General features: G+C 34.1%; 1 long non-coding RNA gene across 1 annotated transcript; it reads right to left on the bottom strand.

Moving 5' to 3' along the window:
* Positions 1–2,052: 2,052 nt before the first annotated feature.
* LOC122141745 lies at positions 2,053–5,614 on the bottom strand. Its single transcript, XR_006158067.1, has 3 exons — positions 5,328–5,614; positions 5,063–5,145; positions 2,053–2,373 (listed from the first exon to the last, which is right to left on the bottom strand). It is a non-coding gene; the product is annotated as an uncharacterized LOC122141745 (long non-coding RNA).
* Between the last annotated feature and the right edge of the window lie 300 nt (positions 5,615–5,914).

Genomic DNA, 5,914 nt, shown 5'->3' with positions numbered 1-5,914 from the left:
GAGTTGCATTTTAGGTGTTATTAATTTTTAGGTGTTAACAAACATCTCCCCATGCGATGACATGGCACCAGGACAGATTTATTGTGAAGATGAAAGCCCACAAGAGTGTGGTAAGTTAGCTTTCACTTTATACCTTTTATTCTTATGATGTTTTCAAGCTATAAATCTACATTATTTTTTTATTATAAAAATATAGTGTGAGCGAACTCTGTCAAGCTGTGCTAACTGGCCTTTTCCTCCCGCAGCACGGTTATCAGACCAGAGGGGAGACTCGTCGTATAGTCCTTTTACTTGCTCACTTTCCCAGTAAACTAGTATTTTCCTCCCACAGTGGCACTAGCAGACCAATAGGGAGACTTGTGAAGACCTAAAAGTCATACGAATACGTTAAATAGGTACAGGTAGGTGAACTTTAAAACACTTGAAGTCCTCTCGTTTGTTTTATCAATTAAGCCGTGCTAACTAGGATTTCCCTCCCGCAGTGGTGCTGGCTGGCCAGCTGGACCATCGTGAGGCAGGCGGGAAGAGTCATCACCATAAAGAAGACCATTTTAAATGTTTTGAGATGATATGTGTTCTCTAAATATTGTTGTATAGTCTTTCTAATTAAGTACATTAACTCTTCAAACTTTTACCATTTATTTCCCACTGGCAAAATGTGTTATCTATGGTTTTACTTGTATATGTATGTTCATTCATGAAATGTGGTTAATATGCTGGTAATTCTGTGTTGTTAAAGTTCAGCTCTGAAAAATAAAAGATGAATCATGAATAAAGCTGTTGGTGTGTTGCAATAACTTGTGTTATTGAATATATATAACAAAATAAAAAATAAAATTAAAGCTGCAAGCAGCGATGAAAGGGCCCTCGCACCCGGGCTCACCACCAACCAGTGGCCATAGGAGAACAGAGAACGTTGGGCCATATATGCTTATAAAAGGTAAATATTTGTGCCACATTTCCTGCTGCCAACTGGTGGCGCTATGATTATAACTGAATATCGGCATGTCTTCAGGCTAGGACTCTTACCAAACATGCAAAGTTTCGGGCAGATCAGACATTGCATGTTTAAGTTAGTGTAAAAGAAGTAACCCTGCTAACACACGACGTAACAGTTACGTAACGTATTGGTAATTTTTGGTAATTCCATGACTTACCAATTGACAACGTAACTACGACGTCGCATGCCCGTAATTTTATTACCATCACATTATCAACTCACAACGTTGTCAGTACGTCGTCCTGACGTCGTAATATTACCAAGCACGTCCCAGATAGGTACTCTATTGGTAATATATTGGTAACTTTATGACTTACTGCCAACGTAACTGCAACGTCACTTGCCCGTAATTTCATTACGAGTACATGTCTGTGCGTTTTAGTCTGCAACGTACATACCCCATAATTTAAAACAAACCGCATTTCTTTTAAAGATTTTATTGCTACGCGATACATTTGTTAGAAAATATAATTTCACAAAAAGGAACACGTTTATTCGCTTGACAAAAACAACTAATAAAAACGAATACCAAAAAAATTCAATACTCAAAAACAAAAATCCCCCTTAAGGAGGAGACATCCCCATGCATTTCATAAATGTACAATGAAAAACGAATAGGGCCTACCATAAATTTACTGTGCAAGAGATAAAAACAACACACTTTTAGGCTTTATGTATCAGACATCTAAGCTTTCTACCCACCTGAAAGCTCAGTAAAAAGCAAAAACCTAATAAATACCCAAACCACAATAAACCAAAACAACAAAGAATATAAAGGGTTTTCTCCTATTTGTAAAATGCAGTATCATTAATTACAATTAAGACAAAACAAGTGTATAACTGTCATTATGTATCATCTACAAGTGATCACATAATTCTATTTATCATTTGCACACTGGATTGGGACAATAACCAAATTCAGTTATTGACTAATTTAAATGCATAATGGCTTATCACCTACACACTATACGTTTATGGTATTTATGCAAATATGTTTAAATGAAGTTTACTTAGTTAAGTTTAGCTACTTCATACAATAATGTTGCATGAAACACAGAAACCCTCTTATTAACATATTTAATTTACCATGACACATTTAGTTCTTCACACCACACACACACACACAAAAAAAAGTACAGTCACTGATTTGTGTTATGCAATTCTCAAAATGTCTAAATACTACAGCAGTATAGGACATTATCAATTAATATGTATTAAAAAAGGACAGTGGTGAAAAACACAAAAACCAGAACAAATGAATACAAATATTCAAGTTCAAAGGACAATCATGGCACAAGCATAGAAATTACACAATATTCTTGTCAGATGATAATCATGCCAATGACAGCAGTGAAACATCTGTAATCAGCTCACTGAAAAAGAAAATAGGAGACAAGTAAGTTTTGCTTGACAGGCTGAAATATTGTTTAGTTTGACTGGCCTGTTAATTATTTTTACAATTTGCATGCTTGCTGGTAATGTATTTAAGGTTATGGCCACACAAACTTCACATGCTATTTCACAGCAAATACAGACTTAACATTCAATAACTTATTTTTATTTTCCTTGCAGAAATCCAAGCTTTGTAGATGAAAACTGGAGTCATGAAAATAACATTACATTTTTAAATGTCATAAGGCAACACTACAACGCTTAATTTAATGCACTGAAGTGTTTTAAAATTTCAAATTAATTTTATTAATTATTACTAATGTTTGCTAGCGCTCATCACCTGTACTAATAAGATTTAACCCCGTAGCCACACAGGACCTGTAAGGACTGTAAAAAGACACACTAGTCTAAACCACGTTTGTATCACCTCACTTCACATTTTTCTTCTTTCATTTTACACTTAACCTATATAACAATCTAGCTTCTTGTTTACAGTCCACTTAAACACTCTGAAATCTTGCTCTCTAGCACTGAACTGAGGAAGGTCTTCCCGTCCCTGGTGAGCATCACCTCTGACTTTTGCCTTCACTCACTACCGAAAAGAATTTCTGTCCACTCCAAACTGTTTTGCTAGAACAGACCTTTTTTTTTTTTAACCTGTGCCCTTGTGGTAAACGTGACACCTCTATGATTTTTGTATTATTAAACATCAGCAGACACCAATTATACAATGAACAATATTATAAATGCAACACTTTTGTTTTTGCCTCCATTTTTCATGAGCTCATAGAAATATTCCTTATAGAAACACAGGTGCAATTTTCTACCTGGTGCAAAATGCTTCCACAGTGAATAATGGTTTAAAAAGACAATGTTTTCCTTCAAAAAATGTAATGTATCTTTACAGAGACATGCATGAAGCATAAACTTATTGTGGAATAAGCATCATAATAATTGTCATTGTGCCCACATTAAGAAATGTTAACTTTTTTTTTTCATTCAAGTTTAACTTGTGTTGACTGTATTTTGCATGTGTTTTGTGACACTGTACATTTTAAGCCCATCTTTAACAACAAAAAGTTAATTTATGAAAATAATCTGCTCTGCAAAACAATTTATGATGTATTTATTTGTAAATCAATGTAAAATGAATCACAAAAACATTTATTGTTTGCAGTTCAAATGCTTATTTCTTTGGCAGTCCACCTTTCAGTCAAGCTGAATTCGTATCACAGAATAAGGCAGAAATCATACTATTTTATGTAAGGAATAATTGACGACGGGCCGTTGAATTATTAGGAAAATAATGCACACCCGAGGTGGTGATGTGGCCACCATGCCAAACGAAGTTTATCCTAAACCATAAAATGATTATTTGTTTGTTTCATTTGTGTTAAACGCCATGCCAGCTTCTGTGGCTATTTTCATGGCAATAAAAAATATTATAAATTATATTAGGTTTTAATTTTTGCTAATAACTCTAAAACTATATCTGGCTTAACTGTAAAAAAAAATAAATCAATAGAGTTAACTGAATAAAAACATTCTCTCACAGAGTTAAAACCAGCACAATCTAATAAAACATGCCTAAAAAAAATAAAGGGGTTTGGCAGAGAGAACATGTAGGAAGATCCATCTCCTAGTATTAAAAACTTGTGTCATACTGGAATGACCTATTCTACACTAGGTATAAACAATCTGGTCATCATCATTTGGGAAATTGATAGAAATTTATTTTTCCAATATTTGGCCTAATTTCATGAAATGATTATTTAAAACAATGATTTAAACAACTCTGAAAAACATAAATGTATTTGTTTCCCTGGTTAGCCAGTATGTGCATATAAACTACTTTGGATTTTTTGTAGTTTAGTACAAGTCAAGCATAATTGAATTGCACTTTGTTATACTAAGCTAGATAAATAGCGCCATACTTCTCAAACATTCATCATGCAGGGCCGCATCCACATGATCACAATCCATGTGCTCACACGGGTGTTTTTTCCCCCCAGTTTTTTTCTGCTCCCAGCCCCAATCAATAGCTTGTTTCTTCCCGTCTTAATAACAACATGCTACTCTAACAAAACTTAGGTTTTGTGCTTCAAAGCTTCAAGTGCTTTCAAAGAACTTAGTTTGTTAAATACGTGTCTGAAATTCAGGTATATTAAAGAAGTGTGGGAGCCCTAAATCATAGTCAGATATGCTTTAAATGGACATAAGTGTTTGAAAAAAACAATGCATGTTTGGAGTATTAGTATACTGGATCTGTGACAGTAGCATGAATATTAGACATATTAGACATCTGTCTGTTTTTAATGTTAAACAAAATGACAGAAGAAGAAAAAAAAAATTGCTGCTATAAACTGAAGAAACATTTCTAACCAATTATTTATATTTATGTAATTTATAAAGTGAAGATTATATGCAGTGTTATTTTTTTATTTGATTACCTGAAAACCCTAAAAGCACTGTTTAATTTCTATCCTTGCTCCAATGTGTTTGTGTGTGCTGTTGCCTGTACTGCTTATTTTGTTAATTTTTATTTGACATTAATAAAATGTCACATTTGACCAAAATTGTGACCCTAAAAAACATGATACAAACAAACCAAACCATAATTCAGACCGTTATACCCCTAGTACAGATGCTGTTATACCTTTTTATACTTACGAAGGAAGAGAAACATCTCAATGGGGGTCTGCAAATCTCCTCCATTCTCATTCACCAATATGACCACCAGCTTGCAGGAGCTCCTAAAATCAAAACCATGATGAAACGCATGGCACATTAAAACACTCAACATATAGGCTACATGACAGAGAAATAATACTGGTGATGTTCATCTGGGTAACAGTATGGCAGGAAATCACAACATCAGTTGTGAGATGTGACAGTTCATTACCTTGTAACAGAGAAGAAAAAGCAAAGAACATACCTGAAAGTGGAGTTTGTGGGAGAAGAGACAACTAGACAACTAGATCATGGTGGCTTCCATACAAAGACCAGCTGGATGATGGAGAGAGCACAGCCAAACATCAGGACAGACTTCTGCACGAGTCAGGTAAGCAGAATAAATACATAAACATATAATAATACAAACAAAACCTTAATATTATATTCTATATTGCACAAGGCTTAGGGAATAACTCTCAAAAATCTGCACATGCTTTGATGTCTTTAGGCCACATGGGTTTGTAATTTAATTTATAGTATTGCATTTTTAAATTTAAAACCAAAAGTTGCATATTCTGCATATAAATTCTTTACATTAAGAATTGTGCTATGTATTTACGTATATTTGAGTTGATTTAGGATCAAATGAAATCTAAAAGAATCAAAATCTCTCTGTTGCTAATTTAACATAGGCTATGCACAGCTGTTGGTTGCAAAACGCTGAGATAACAACATATGGTTGGGTAAAACAGATCGAAATTAGTTCACTTTTAAAACTGTTACAACGATACCACCAATGACAAACATACTATCATAAAACCACACATTTCCACATATCATACTACGCCT

Source organism: Cyprinus carpio, chromosome A4, assembly GCF_018340385.1.
Source record: "Cyprinus carpio isolate SPL01 chromosome A4, ASM1834038v1, whole genome shotgun sequence".
In the NCBI taxonomy this organism is placed as follows: Eukaryota; Metazoa; Chordata; class Actinopteri; order Cypriniformes; family Cyprinidae; genus Cyprinus; species Cyprinus carpio.
The sequence above is the reverse complement of the archived record's forward strand: the minus strand, read 5'-3'. Positions and strand labels throughout refer to the sequence as shown.